The sequence below is a fragment of the Theropithecus gelada genome, chromosome 8 (genome assembly GCF_003255815.1).
Source record: "Theropithecus gelada isolate Dixy chromosome 8, Tgel_1.0, whole genome shotgun sequence".
Classification (NCBI taxonomy): Eukaryota; Metazoa; Chordata; class Mammalia; order Primates; family Cercopithecidae; genus Theropithecus; species Theropithecus gelada.
Window position 1 is genome coordinate 95,639,332 of NC_037676.1, and position 17,146 is coordinate 95,656,477.

A 17,146-nucleotide genomic window follows, 5' to 3' on the forward strand; every position below is an offset into this window, starting at 1 on the left:
TTGCTGTCATTTTCTCAAGCCTTTCTCCTTAATAATAACCCAACTCTCCAACCCAGCTCTCACTGCTCTTTGATAGATTTTCCTCACTTCTCTCCAGGAATGACCTTCCCAAAAACTACAAATTCCTCCTACTTTATTTTTTAATTTTGTTTTATTTTTTGTTTGTTTTGAGACAGGGTCTCATTCTGTCACCCAGGCCATTGTGCAGTGGCAGGATCTTGGCTCACTGCTGCCTCCACCTCCTAGGCCCAAGTGATAGTCCCACCTCAGCCTCCCAAGTAGCTAGGATTACAGGCATATGCCACCATATGTGGCTTATTTTTTTAAATTTTTTGTAGAGACAGGATCTCACTATGTTGCCCAGGTTGGTCTCAAACTCCTGGGCTCAAGCAATCCTCCCACCTGAGCCACCCACAATGCTGGGATTACAGGCCTGAGCCACCACGCCGGGCCTCATCCTTCTTTGTCACACAGCACGTTCTACTCTATCTTGACCTAACCATAGAACAGCAGTTCTCAGAGTGTGATTTCGATTCTTCATCTGTGGAGTCACCTTTTTAAGTGGTTTCTAACGTTTCTAAAAACTATTTGTACACTGTAATTAAGAAATTATTTGCCTTTTTCACTGTCATTTCTCATTTGTGTATAGTGAAGATTCTGGAGCCTGCATGATGTGGGATGTGGCTACAGACTTGATGCAGAAGTAGACATGGGACTCCAGCTGTCTCCTATCAAGAAAGACTTCAAAGACAAATGATCGAAAAGGCTGGGTGCGGCAGCTCACACCTGTAATCCCAGCACTTTGGGAGGCCAAGGAGGGAGGATTTCTTGAGCCTATGAGTTCAAGACCAGCCTGGGAAACATAGGAAAACCCTGTCTCTGCCGCCACAAAATACAAAACATGGCTGGGCATGGTGGCGTACTCCCATAGTCTCAGCTACTTGGGTGACTGGGGTAGGTGGAGTGTTTGAGCCCAGGAGGCAGAAGTTTTAGTGAGCCAAGATTGTGCCACTGCACACCAGCCTGGGTGACAGAGACAGACTCTGTCTCAAAAAACAAATAAAGATTTTAGAGAGATTTTCAAAAATGTAAAACCGTAGCTCTCTTCTGGCTAATTTTTTAGTTTTGAAAATAGTTATTGGCCGGGCACAGTGGCTCATGCCTGTAATCCTAGCACTTTGGGAGGCCAAAGCGGGCGAATTACCTGAGGTTGGGAGTTCGAGACCAACCTGATCAACATGGAGAAATCCCATCTCTACTGAAAAAAATATACAAAATTAGCTGGGCATGGTGGCACATGCTTGTAATCCCAGCTACTTGGGAGACTGAGGCAGGAGAATTGCTTGAACCTGAGAGGCGGAGGTTGCAGTGAGCCAAGATTGTGCCATTATACTCCAGCCTGGGCAACAAGAGTGAAACTCCACCTTAAAAAAAAAGAAAGAAAAAAGAAAAAATAGTTATTTTTCATAAAATATCTCATTTTGTTAGCATTTGATTGATTTTTAGTTTTAAATAAATTAAAATATATATTTAAAGCAATTTCTGTTTTAATTTCTAATATGGGAAACACTTATAACCTACATAAAAAAACTCTTCAGGGTCCTCAATATTTTTTGAGAGTATAAAGAGGTTCCTGGGGCTACAGAACTTCAGGACCCTCCAGACCATGCTGCACTAGGCCTCCGTCTTTCACACTCCAAGAGGCCATTAAGGACTTTTCTGAAGATTCAATTCTTCTGATATGAATTATGAAAGTTCTCCAGAATTAATAAGCATTTAAGGTAATTTCCATAAATGTTATTTTTCTTTCTGCTAAAAGTCAATCATATTTCTACATATTCATCCTTTCTTCCCTCCAGACTCGTACCCCTGGGACCCTCACTCCTGTCTGCCTTTGTACTTATGTTCTCAGTCTCATCTCATCCCATTCACTTTAATGATCATCTTCAAATGCTTTCTCTCTTTTCTGTTTCCTTCATTTTTTGCTTTGTTTTGTTTCGTTATTTTGACAGGGTCTCCCTCTGTCACCCAGGCTGGAGTACAGTGGTGCTACCATAGCTCACTGCAGCCTTGAACTCCTGGGCTCAAGTGATCTTCCTGCCTCAGCCTCCCGAGAAGCTGGGACTATAGCTGGGAATACAGGTACAGACCATCATGTCTGGCTAATTTTTTTTACTTTTTTTTTTTTTTACTTTTTATAGAGACAGAATCTCATTATGTTGCCCAGGCTGGTCTTGAACCCCTGGACTCACACAATCTTCCTGCCTTGGCCTCCCAAAGTGCTGGGATTACAAGAGTGAGCCACTGTGCCTGGCCTCTCTTCTATTTCTTAAACAGTTTCTTATGTATTGCTTATTCCCTTCAGCCTATAAATGGGCTTGGCTTGCTCCAATTAAAATATATAGAGATGTAATTTATATTAATATATATGTAATTTTATTACATATAGAGCATATGTATATGTATATGGGTATGTGTGTGTATGTGTGTGTTGCTTCATTCCCTTGATAGTTCTACACTATTTCTCAACTTCTCTTTTCAGCCAAGCTTTGGTGAGAAGAGTCAATACTTTTTCTGTCTCAACTTCCTCACACTACACTCCCTCTTCAGTTCCTTGGAACTAACTTCTGACGAATTCCTCCACAGCAAATATTTCAGAGATGGTCTTCCAAAATGCAAAATCCAAGGAATGCCATGTAGCCCTCAGCAAAAAGAATTCTCTGCTGCACTGCACATTGCACACTGCTCTCTCTGGCTTCCATGCACTGTTCTTCTGACATTACTTCCTCTCTGACCATTCTTTCTCTGGTTCCTTTATAGAAGATGCCTCTTAATACTCAAACTCCCAAAATATTACTTTCCAGATTTGTGTTCACATTTTCCAGAGTTCTGTCCACAAACTGGTTGGATGTGAAAATCAATGAAAGGACTTAAAGAAGCCCATCAGATTCCTTATTTTATTAAAGGCTGAAGCCAGCAACTGAATCAGAGAATATGGCCAAAGAAAAGCATGTTTGGGAGGGGGAATAGGCTGAGTGCAGAGAGGACAATGTTTCTGGTAGTAAAAAGATTGAAATGAATAGATGCACATCATCTCTAAGGTTTCTTTGTCTTCTAAAGTCCATGCAGTTGGATGCATTCTTGAATTAGATGCAGATTATAGCACAATATATAATTATGGAAGCATATAAGATAAGCTACATAGCCATTTTCCAGAAATGGTGTTGGAAAAACTGCTTAAACTGACCAAGTAGACTAACTGACCTCAAAAGTCCCTTCTATATTCAGATCTTATGATTTTATGAAATATTATTATGGCATTGATCACAGGACCAGAGACAAAAAAAATTAAGGCTGCTGAAAGTCAGTGCCTAAATCACATGGGAAATCTTCTACAGTGGGCTGAGATGAGGGGGTGGAGTCTCTCTTCAGCTTCCCTCTTCCCTCTCTGCCTGTCCTTCCTCTACCTGGGCTGTCCAATGTGGCTCTACTTTCTCCTCTGCCTTTTTCCCTGTTAAAAGTAGCTTGGAAGCAAATCTCTCACTGTAAATGTAAGTGACAAATTATCTTACCCAATGGTTTGTACATATTAAATCTTAGTTCTACTTCAAGAATGTTAAGTATTACCTGATGCTGAAGTTACCCAAATCATTTTTCCAGATCAAGCCTGTCTCCTCAGATCCATATAAATATATCCAGTATACCCTGCCAAATAGATGCATCAGGATGCACAGTTTCCTGAAGACTTTCTGTCTACCCATGCCCCTCTCCTGTGAGCCATGCTTCAGTTATGGGCACTGCCATGTGTCCATTTTCCTAAGGCAGACCCATGTTGGACTCTTTCTTTTACACCAGATACTGAATAGTCTAATTCCTTACCCTTGTCTCAGTCCATACCCTCCTCTTTGGCTCTTGGTTATAGCTACAGGGCAGTTGTCCCATTATCTGCTATTGCACAATTGTAATGGTCTGCAGCCCTGCCATTCCTCCAAGCAGTTCTGCATATTTTTTCCAGAACCATCTTTTCGAATTGCAAATGTGATGATGTTGCCCCCCATGAGGCCCAGCCCAACTCTCATTTCACCTTTACCCCTTTATCACACTCTATCCTTCAGCCACTCGGAACTCCTTGTTCTGCATACCACTGCACTCTCTCTTCATTTCTCACTTATCTACGATGTCCACCTAGAAAAATCTAATCTTTTAAAATGCAATTCAAGGTTGCCTTGTTAATGAAATCTTTTATTTCATCCAGTAAGAATGGGCTATTCCTCTCTTCAGTCTGCCAGTGTACCTTCAGTGGATGTCACTCACAGGAATTTATTATTTTTATTTAGCCATATATTATTATTGCTTCTTGAATACTCTTTGAGATCATTAAATGTCATGGGCATGTTGACAATCATCTCTGCTTCCACAGAACAGAGTAGGCACTCAGTAAACGGTAAACAAGTAAATGTAAAATGTATAATTGCAATAAAATCGTCTATTCTCCAAAAGAATATCAGAAATTTCTCAATAGATGAAACAACCATTGCTACCAAAATAAAATTGCAAATGTGTATCAACTTTGGACCAGAGAAAGACAAGATGAACCTAAAGGCAGGAAAATGTTCATCATTTTCCATATATCTCACCCTTTGATGAAATCAATATGCTTGCTGCCTTGCTTTATTCTACCTTTATGTGAGAACTTTCTAGAAAGCTGTATTAATGGAGCAAGAGGAGACTATTAGCATTTATTGTGACCCTCACTTAAGTGCTAGGAATATATTAGCCACTTTGATATAAATAATCTCATTTAACCCACACAGCTCTTCATTCCATCTAATATAATCCCTATCATGGCAAATAATAAACTGAAGGTCAGAGAAGTTAGTTGACTTTTTCCAAATTCACACAGCATTTGATCAAGGTAGGATTCAAACCCAAGACTTTGATTCAAAGTTCCATGATCTTTCTATTTTATACTATGAGAATTTGTACCAGACAGATGGTTTCTCCTTGAACTTTTTAATGTGAAAGTAAAAGGATACAAAGATCCCTAAGAAATAGGTGAATGTGTATAAGAGCAATGAAACTGGTCACATCTTTTGAGATTAGAAATACAATGAGTCAAAAGTAGTTTGCTTGTCTATAAACTTCTTTCTTATTTATTTATTTATTTATTTATTTATTTTATTGAGACAGACTCTTGCTCTGTCTCCCAGGCTAGAGTGCAGTGGCTCAATCTCAGCTCACTGCAACCTCTGCCTTCCGGGTCCTGGTTCAAGCGATTCTCCTGCCTCAGCCTCCCAAGTAGCTGAGACAACAGGCACATGCCACCACACCCAGCTAATTTTTGTATTTTTAGTAGAGACAGGGTTTCACCATGTTGGCCAGGCTGGTCTCAAACTCCTGACCTCATGATCCGCCTGCCTCGGCCTCCCAAACTGCTGGGATTACAGGTGTGAACCACCACGCCTGGCCTATAAACTTCTTAAGTGACATTTTAAAAAGCAGAGAACACTCTTGTAAATCTTTCTCCTTTCCACCTTATGATAAAATTTCTTCATGTATTGATTTCAATGTCTTCTGTTATTTTCACCTGAGTAGGATTGCTTCGGGGTTTAACCTGACAACCAACACTCCAACACTGACCAGTGACGGCTGATGTGAGATAAATGGATGGAACCATCCCTGGTGTTGTCAGGCAGTTTTCTCATAGCTTCTTACTGACATTGTCGCCTTTGTCAAGGACCCTGGGCATGTAAAGAGAAGTGTTCATTCCCATATCACTCTAACTGTCCTCAAGGGCCACATTCATTGTTGCTTTCTGAATAAGTGCAGGCTGTCCTTGACTCTTAGCCTAGACAATAGCTAGGCCACAGTATCCAAGAGTAGTCCAGTTTTAGGATAGAACACATTTAAATATCAGGTTTAAAATAAATGAGCAAATAAAGGGTGAGGAGCTAGGGTTGCTAAAGATCATTCACAATGAAGACGAAAAGAGAATGAGGAGGAGGAGGACAAGAAACACTTATTAAATGCCTACTGTGTGCTAAGGACCATGATGACTCTTTCATTTACAAGCCTCTAACTCCATGAGGCACATATTATTGTCTCATGATTATAGATGAGGAAACTGAGGCTTAGAGAGACTAACCTTCCCAAGCGTACACAGATTTGAGCCACAGACCCTACCACACTGGATTTAGGCTGAGAAAATTAGCAAGGAGAGACTGGCAGTGGATAATGAGTTTTATAGGAGTTTAGGAAAATACTGAGAGGCCTTGCATGCTTCATGTTTGAAATTTGCACAATGAAGTCAATTTCTAAGACCCCTCCACAGCACCAAAGTATTGCGAGATGATCGCCAAAATTGTCTGCTCTCTGGGGCAGATATGGCAAATGGGAGTGTTTACATACATCTAGAAAAACTAGTTTAAAGTATACTGAAATTACAACTCCTCCATAATGTGTTTTTCTGGTTATGAAAAAAGTACATGCTGGTGCTGTCATTACCAAGATAAATATTACAGTACTTTGGAAATAACAAGGCATAAGAGAGTGGAAAATGCCTCAAATAATAGGTCATTTTAAAGATTTTTTTCATTGTGAAATTTTAGAGATATGCAGTTCTGTCTGTCCTTAGAATGTATATACCCACCAACAGCAGAGCCACCACCTGTAGAAGTTAATTTGAGGAGTAGATGTCTTCCATTTCCATTATCACTTTGACCTTGGTTATGACTCTGGCTATTATAATCCTAAAACTATATAACCATGTAGCTTTTAACAGTTTATAAAGTGCCTTCTTTTATATCATCTCATTTATTTATCATAACTACCCAAAAATGTATTTATTGTTAGCCTCTTTTTATAGATGAGGCTCCAAAAGTTTGACTTACTCCAAGTCATCTATAACAGGTGAGGGAGCTGAGATTTCAACCTAGGTCTTCTGCTTCCACTATAATATTGTGTTTATAATCATATTCATGAGAGCTCATAAAATATTTATTTCCTGATGATAAAACCATTTACATAGATATCTTCTCCTGATTTCCCTGAAGTTAAACTTAATGTCATCTTAATGGTGATGGCAAATAGTTTAAGTTGAAACTAGATTTTCTTAGCTATTTTATGACTTGACATTTTAGAGTTTGCCAGAAACTCTCAAGCATAAAGGAAAAGACTAATTGCTCTTTGAATTTTCCTAGTGACTCTCTAGGTTAGGTAAGGAATGTTAGAGTGCAGATCATTATGCATTTGTAATCTGATAAGCAGCTTGGTAACCAGAAACTGAATCCAAAAAGCTCATCTTGAATTGCACTCTGGCCTGTGATACATCTCTCCATAGATCTGTGTATGTGTATGCAAATGAAAAGTATGTAGATGCACGTATATTTATATCTATACACATATGTATTTATATATACATAGTAATATATAAATATAGATGCCACTTCCTAAATACCAAAACATGCAATCTGAATGAGTTCTGTTACTATGTAGAGTGTGAGGAGTGTGACTCAGATCGTCTACTAAAATGTTATACATGTTATACACAAGACAAAATTAACATCGCTCCCTCACTGAGCTCATTAAAAAAAAATGGGAGAATGGAGTCAACTAAAACTTCCAATTGAAAATCGAACAACATATTGGTTTGCTTTCCTCTGAAGGTTTCTTATTGCTCTGACAGAACATGAGACCATTTAAATCACACTGATGACTATTTGTGGAATTGACAGAAATGTTTGGGGTTAAGTGTCTGTGCTTCAAGAAAGCCAGTGAATACTCTCAGCACTAGCCTTCCCTCCTGGGCCTTCCCTCTCTCTGTACTTGCGCCTCCCTAGCAATCAAGCCAGGGGCCCATCACCAGCTTCCTGCTGGAGCGGTGGCTGGGGCAATCTCTGGGTAGTAGACCCAATTGTGTTCCACCCAGGTTACTTGGAGCCTTTTAAACTTCCCCGTGTGATTCTCATTACAATATAGCTACAGGTACCATTAGTATCTTCACTTTATAGAAAAAGAAATTGAAGCACAGAGGTGTTAAGTAACTTGCCTAAGGTCAGACAACTAAGATTGGAAGTCATCAATTTTGGCTTCAGAGTTCATGTTTTTAACTGTTCATCATATTAATTCTTTAAAAATGATATTTGCTTTCTGAGTCCCAGATCTGATTTGTTTTTTACAAACAATAAGAATTTAGACAAGTTTCTGAACTTTCCGTAACTCAGTTTCTCTTTTTTTCACTTTTTCTGTAAAATGGAGCTTCCTTGCAGCTTGTTTTCACAGCTTTGGAACAAAGGAATATTCTAAATAAAGTCTACATTTATTATTTTACTAAACCCTTAGAAAAATTAAAATGCAGCCACAACTTTTATAAAAAGTTAAATTATCCCTTTACTAATACAAATCTTGTGATGATTTGGCAAGCTTGCATTATTGCTGTTTTTTAAATTTTTGCCAAAATATTAAACAGAATTCCACTTCCAAATTGCTCAAAGATCCTTCCTAAGATGTTGAAATCATGAGTACATTGCCTCAGTTTCAGCTTTTGCCTTATGTTTGTGCTTCGGGTTTTGGTAATGGAGCTACTAAGTAGGATCATGTTATAATTAAATTCCTTTGTTACAAACTTACAGAAATTTCAGTAGTAGTTATAATGTGTACTGCTTAGTTGTATTACATCCTGGGAAAGTCAATCTCAATAAAATGTGCCATATTCCTTGCAGTGAACTCTTAAGTGTAATAGGATGAAGACTCTTTGAAAAATATTTGATCACCAAAGATTTTCCTTTTTTGGTGACATGCATGTGGCACTTAGTGTATGCCAGGCATTGTTTCTAAATGTATTATGTTCATTAATCCAATTAGTCCTTATAAACCCCATGAGGCAAGTACTGTTATTATCCCTATTTTATAACTAAGAAAACTGAGACATAGGAAGACTTACGCACCCTTCCTAAGACCACAAAGCTAGTAAGTGCTAATAATAGAAAAGTGGATAGGACCCTGGGATGTGACTGCAGGGTCTGTGCTCCAACCACCATGCACACTGCCCCATAGAAATGGAGGGATGGCTTGACCTCACTTATAAAGATTAATCCAGTACAGCTATTTTTGTTTATGCATGTGAGGCAAATAAGTTGCCATCCAAAGGATTTTAGTTACATGTCTCATGGAAAAGGTGGTGTCTGTCAAAATGTGTGTTAATGAGTCCAAAGTCAAAGTAATTTGATGGAGTTAACATGAAATAAATAGAGTGTGGTGTGGGGAATAACAGTTTGAGAACATTAATTCCAATGGGAAGGTATTGTGGTGAAAGCCAGCCATTAGACAGGCACCAGAGGTTTTCAGGGACTGGTACAGGATTGAACATGTAGGGAGATATTCTTGACTGGTTGTGTGACTGTGGGCAAATTTCCTAATGTTTCTACCTTAGACTCCTCATCTATACATAAAGGGATTAAATAAGAAGATACCTGAGATCTTCTCTAGCTATACAAATCTTTGGTTGTTAAAGCCTGTGAGTTTGCTTTTGTTTCAGTTTTGAGTGGAAAGAAACACTAAGATTTCCAATTTCTTTATTAAATGCATATTGGTTTGTGCTTCAGATAGTCTTCCTTGTGGATTCTGATGCTACCTTTCCAATATATACCCAGGAGGTCCCTGTGATCCATCAATCCATAAATCAGCAGACATGTTTTACTGGTACATTAAATTACAGGGTGCCCTGGAGCAATATACCTGCTGTTTGTCAGCCATTGCCACCTGCCACCGGTGTCTATGGGATTACAACTTCTTAATGAACTGCTGTGGGGTGGGGGTAGTAGGACAAGATGCAAGGAAGAAGGAATTATGATGTAGATGCTACTGGACATGTTTTCTTGGTTGTTGCCTTATAAAAGAGTCACTAGTTTTTCTCTCTGCATTTAAAGTTGGTCATCTGTCAGTCATCTACCTGTTAGTTTTAATGCATGCAATGAAAGGGAAAGAAAAAACAAGATGGTCTTTTATCATGTGATGTTGACCTAGTTTTTCTTGGGGTGGAACAGAGATTCACACTAAACATCACAAAAGGGTTTGTCCCCTACAAAAGAGAAAGCCAGCTGTGTGCGCATGGATATGCACTTTTTTGTACACATGTCCCAATTTATTAGTGCTACTTCTATGTCCCAGAAATTCTTAAACATATAGGGTCTACAACAAGGAATAAGGCAATGTCTCTCTCCTCATGGAGTTTACACTCTAGTGAGAGAAACATGTCAGTAAACTAAAAAATAATGTAAATTCAGCTAGTGATATGTGCTATGAAACAAAATAAACAGAGAGAGTGATGGAAGAGAGGATGCTGCTATTTTAGGTAGGAGAGCATGGAAAGTCTTTTCTGAGGGAGCATTGCAGGAAAAACGTGAATGATGACAGCCATGCAAAGGCCCAGGAAGAGTCCTCCAGGAAGAGGGAACAGATATAAAAGTCTCAGAGGAAAAATAAGCGTTGTGTATTCCAGCAAAAAGAAGGCTAACGATGGGCTACTGTGCATTGAAGGAAAAGGTAGGTAATAGCCACAGCAAAACAAGCAAAGCAAACTCACATAGGACCTCGTATGTCAGAATAATGACTTAGAATTTTATTTGGAGGGAAATAGAAGCTGTGAGTTTTGAGCAGGAGAATGACATGATCTGACTTGCATTTTGAAAGACTCATTGCTGTGTGTCAAAGAGGCCTGTGTGAACAAGATGGGAAGCAGGACAACCAGCTAGGAGGATATCACAGAGGTCAGAAGGCCATGCTGGGATCTTAGACCAGGAAGGTAGTGGAGGTGAATAGAGAATATATTTTTCTGAATATGTTCTTATTTTTATTTTGTTTTTTAAACTCAAAAGTTATTACAAACTGAAGTGGAGCCAACAGCAATCCACTAGCTGCTAGATTTGATAGAGAGTAAAAGAAAAAGAAGAAGCAATAATGATCCCTAAATTTATGGGCTGAGCAAATGGTTTAAGGACAGTGTTACTAATTTAGTTCAAAAGATTAGAGAAGACTCAAGATGAAAGGATCAAAAGTCACATTATGGACTTGTACAGTTTGAGATGTTCATGAGACATTAGAGTTTGCCTGAGGAAAGATTAGGGTAAGAGGGATAATTTGTGTTTCCTTACTATTATGTGATATTAAGACCATGAGACTCAATGGAATAAAATCCCTAAAGAGAAAATGTACATAGAGGAGTGGCTAGGACCTGTGAATTGAGCCCTGAAGAAGTCCATTATTTAGTACACAAGAAGAGGAGGAGGAAGAACCAGAAGACTGTGATGTCTCAGGAATCAAGAGAAGAATATTTTTCCAAAAAGAAAGAACAATCTGTTTGAAATCAAGAGTGAGCTTTTGAGTGGCCAAACAACACTAGGCAGAAAACAGACTGCTGAGTTTGAGGCACTGAGGCTCCTAAGTGAAGCATAGTGGGGGGAAGAGAACCTGATTGGGTTAGAGGAGAATGAGAAAGCAAAAACTCAGAGTGCAGGTAATTCTCTAGATGCCTGCTACAAAAGGGAGCAAGAAATGGGAAATGAACACCCTGTGAATATGGACTAAAATAGAATGAGGTTATTTTGTGTTTTGTGTTTTGTTTTTGTTTCTTTCATGGAAGTTATTTCGGTATCATTTTAGTCTTTGGGGAAAAGATTAAGACAGAAGAGACTCAGGCGAAGTGCTGGAGCAGCTAAGTCCCTGAGTTGGTGAGAGGGAATGGGATACATTAGTTCTAGGAAGGGACAAGGATAGTTCAATCGCTTTGTTTTAATAAGTAGAAAAGCAGTTTATATAGGTACAGATACAGATTGATAGATCAGGGGGTAGTAAGACAAACGGTCCTTGTTTTTCACTCAACATTCTTAGTGGCACACAGTTGTTGCTACTGCTCAGTTTGACTTTTCTTCTTTAGTCTGTAAGGTTCTGATTGTATTTTATGTTTTATACAGTTTCTATATAATCTTGGCTTATGCTGATAACTTTAGACTTTTATCAATTAGATACTTGCAATTCCTAAATTCGATGTAATTCAAAACTCTTTAAGTCTATAAAAAAACACAAAAAATTAACTGTACTTCCTCTAATATACTTCAAAAATACTTATCCGTAGATAGATATTTAGCAACCTAAGAATGAGTTGGTGCTCTGGCTTCTCAGTCAAAAGATGTCTTGCTCAACTATTTAAGGGATGAGTGTACAAAGCCAATGCCATTTATCAGAAAAAAAAAAAAAAAATTAAACTCCTGGATTAGTCTGAGATAGACAAGATAAAATCTCTATGAATGTGTCCTAACTTCAACTCTGCAGCCACTACAGAGTCTCAAAAGAGTGATTGTGATTAACTCATTATTTTGAAAAATACCAGTGAACATAAGAAAAATGACCTTAGAGTCATGATAAAAAAAATTAATGCATATGTTTTAATTCAATCTGTCTGAAGCACAATTAAACTAAAAGATATGGTAGGGTATGTCCTATGACTGGGCCAGCACACATGCCTCTGAAGGCCTTCTGAGGCACTAAGCCACAGAGAAATACATTCATGGACTGACCATACATGCTTTGTCTTCTCCAGCAACCATTAGAATATGGCTGTTTTTGATGAAAAAAAAATTAAAATCCATTTTAAATTGGTATCGTTTTTGTGATAGTGATCATTTTTTGAGCTGTCATTCTGTTGTATTGATTTTTTCAAATAAGGAAAATACTGCTTGGAGGCTAAGAGCTACTAAGTTACACCAGCAGACACTTACCAAGGGTCTACTCTGGAAGCAAAGTTCCATGTTAGGTGTCTGTGGGCTGGACAATGGTGGGTGGGGGTCAAGCTGGAAAGTTCCATGGAGCGTTCAAACTCCAGCTCACCAATCAAGTGGGGCTAATTGAGGACTGGAAGACAAGACACAGAGCCAAGAAGATTAATGACAGAAAAATAATTAGTAAATAAGGATATTGTGGATTGAATTGTGTTGTCAAGAAAGATATGTTTAAGTTCTAATCCTCAGTACCAGTGCATGTGACCTTATTTGAAAATACAGTAAGGTCATTGCAGATGTAGTCAAGTTAGAATGAAGTCACTGTGGATTAGGGTGGGCTCTAATACAGTGACTGGTATCCTTATAAGAAGAGAGAAATTCAAATACAGACACAGACACACAGGGGAGAGCATCATACGAATTTGAAGACGGGATTAGAGAGATGTACCTATTAGCCACAGAAAGCCAACTATTACCAGTAGCCATCAGAATCTAGGAGAGAGGCTTCTTAAAAGCGTGAAACATTCTTCTTCAGAGCCTCCAGAAGGGACTACTCCTGCCAAGAGCTGGATTACAGGCTTCTGGCACCCAGAACTGTGGAAGAATAAATTTCTGATACTGCAAACCACCCAGTTTGCAATGGTTTGTTACAGGAGCCTCAGGAAACAAATACAAAGGAAGATCTGATTAGACAAGAGGTAGCTGAATATGGAGGTGTTCTCCAAAGACCTTTTAAGATGATACTTTTGGCCAGAGTTAAAACATATAAGCGTTAGGCTCTAAATCAGTGGTTCTGACTTATTTTTTGTGAACACAGACAGCTAAGGTGGGGTGGAAGACATCATAGTCTACATAGGTAGGCCAAAGACCCATGTCTTCCATTCCTACTTGTTTCTAACTTTCAATGGATAAAGAACCCAACAAGTAAGAAAAGAAGATGACAAAATGAACAAGTTAATTATAAGCTTAGACACAGTTTTGTATTATACAATGAAGGCTTATAAAGTTAAAAATAATCAGTACTTTTGTTACACTTACTTTGGTAGTACATTTTTAAGTTATTTGAATAGAGCAAATATATAGGCAGCACCTGAATAGTAAAGGCAACATAATTTGGCAGATGATGTACGTGCCTGCTTTATCTCTAGAGGTATAGACAATTCATTCTTGAACTCACCATAGGCATGCCTTAAAATCTATTTATTGGAAAATTATACATCAAATTAATGTTTATGCAAATGTGCAAAGTTACATATTGTAGGGTTCATCAAACAACCCACATCATGCTAAAATTAGTAATGACAAAGCTAAACTAACAGGAATTTATCATTCTAAAACAAGATTAGCAGCAGTTGAAAATCATAACAAACTGCTGATAACAACATGTCCTTCCTGAAAATCGTGGGAAATCTAATGTGATGTCTATGCCTGTGTGAAGAAGGAGGCTTCATTTATGCAAATATTTAAGTACATACCTACTAGTTAAGTGCCTACTAGGTGCATCAAGCATCTTTCCAGGTGCTGGGGCTACAGCAGTGAACAGAACAAAGTCTCTCCTCTCACCAAGATTGTACATGGCTGCGTATATGCAATATAGAGTGGCAAATCTCATTTTCTCTTTAATATTAAAACATGATAGGTTTCCATCAAGTAGTCTCGGCCATATAAAAATAAAGAAGAAATGTGCATGATTCACACTCAAAAAATGGCTTATGTTTTAGGACCTGTTTGCAGTCCATTACGAGGGCCACAGCTGCTCTCCAACAGGCCACATCTCATCCTTGAGAAACACTTCTCTAAAGATATACTCAGATTATCTCAGGAGACTGCTGGGATAATTTGACCTTTGACTTCCTGAATTAACAGAGTGTCTTATCCCTCTCTGTTAGAATACAGGCAGCACATCAGCTTCATTTTCATCTGTTCAGTTTTAGAGGATAAGACATGATGGAAGGGTAGCCTATTCTTCAGTTTTCCTAGGAAAACATTAGGAATCAAGTCTGCTTTTCTTTCTGTTTGATGCTTTGTGCATATGGGCTCCAGCCAGCTTCCTTCAGCAAAGAAGTGAGGTCCCGCCCAAGCAGAGATGGATGCCAGCTTAGTATTGAGGCCCAGGTTATACACGTTTAAGGAGTTTATAATGCACCTGCTCTTCTAGTTTTTATTCATCGAGGGCCTTCTCTATCAGATCCTGTCTTTAAAATCCTAGCTCAGGTTTATCCATTTTACCTATTCAACCTTCTCAGATATCAAATTTTAATTTTCAAAATAGTTAAAAACATGACTCTTACACAAACAGCACATGTCAAAAATTCATAGAATTCATTAATGAGGCATCCAGCAAGGTGCTAAAGCTGGCTCAAAGGTGAATTTGAGGAGCAGAAATTTATGTAGTAACTCAGGAAAGGCATGTTGAATGAAGTTCGCTAAGTTAGACAAACCTGGCCAATGTCCTTTAAGACGATAACATTATAACATTTGTGTTTATCTTCTCAGTGGACAGAATCATATACATCTCTCCTGAATGAGAATCTACAGCTTAATGTACATAGTATTGGTCTTAACCAGTAGTAAATAGGAAGTAAAGCAAAGATTTAATTCCTAGGAGGGCCTGTTAAACAATGCACCAGTATGACATTGCAAGGACTTGTATTTGCCTTACTTCCAAATTTTGAGTAATCTTTTCTAATGCAGGGTTTTTCTTTTTTAAAGAAAAGAATTATTAGCTATGTTTTGAGTACTCATTTAATGCCCACTTTACAAAATATGATGGTATAGCCTGTCTCTCTCTCTGTCTCTCTCTCCCCTCACCCCTCTGTGTGTGTGTGTGTGTGTGTACGTGTGTGTTTACCTTTCCATAGGAACAATATATGAGATGGATTTTTCTTGTGCTAACATTATTGGTTCCAGGTCCCCTGTCTTCCAGTTAAAATTGCATCCTCCAGGCAGAATAATCTACCAGATAAGAACGTAAGCTTTGGCTTTAGACAGCTCTGAGTAATAATCCTGCCTTTTTTTTTAATTAACATTGTCCCCTAGCAAGTTAGTTCACCTTTCTGAATCTCAGTTTCTGCATCTCGAAACTAGAGCAACAACACCTACATCGTAAGGCAGGTGTGAAGATTACATCTAAAGAGCCTAGAACAATTCTGGCACATAGTAAAAGAATATAGTAAATATTTGCTGTCACTCCCTTTTCTTTACTTTCTAAAACCCTGACCATAGAAAAATAGCACATCAGAGTCTCTGAGATTAAAAAATGTACAATTTAGACAGGCATTCAGGTAGAGTAATTACAACAATTCCATTGTTACTGCTAGTCTAATTTTAGCAAATCTTAAGTGTGATCTATGGAGTTGTGTGTGTGTGTGTGTGTGTGTGTGTGTTGTGCTTTACTTACTTTGCCCATAAGTTTCTTTAACTGATTCTGTCGCTTCTCCATGCTTTACTTACATCAATCTCTCCAAATGTACTAGAAGTTCATGGTTACATGTGTTCATAACATTAGTCCCTGATGTCAGGATATCCCTGGCCCCTTTACTTCAGAGATGGCACTAGAAGGATAGCATGGCCCTCTGGGGTCTTCTTGTGACAAATAAAAAATATAAAAAGCTTACTCTTCAGGTTTTGCTCTTAAGACCAAAATATCAAGTTCTCTTCTCTGTGGATCTTGAGAGGTCTCCCCAAATTAGGCCCATGAACCATCTGCTCAAATCTGCTACTTGCTGAATCATTTTAGGTAAAGATGTGTTATATAAATCCAAGCAGCAGTTAGAAGATTACCTCACTCGGCATCAACCTGTCCATAAGAGAGTTTATTTCCTTGAAAAAGCCTGTGTCAGAACCAAGCTTTAATCGTATAACTTTTAATTCATTTTTCCATAATAGATATGAATGCCTGTGTGTAGCCTGCCCCAGGGATGAAGAAACCGTAGAAGTTAACGTTCTAGCAAGGGACAAGGTTAACAAAATCAGTTACAGATGCATAAAGAAATTCACTGTACTCCAAATTGTTTCATTAATATGGTTGGGCACTGCAGGAAATGTAGGGAATTGCTCCTTGCAGCCTGAAAGGAGATTTACCCCACTCATCTGTCACCTGATTGGTGAACTGCCTTGAGAAACTGTTAGAAAGAGGAAAAGAAAAAGAAAGAAGGAGAGATTCTATTACTTACTTTTATAGGAACAGTGGGTGCTGTATTACTTGGTTCTTCTATAAATGTTTTGCTATTGTTTAAATGAGATAAACGGCTATGTACAACACCACGAGTGCGAGGTGTTACAATTATTTCCACAAATTAACATGAAGGCTGGAGAGCTGAGCTGTGTAACAGTGCATTTTCACTGGCACTGTTGGCAGATACTCTCAGAAG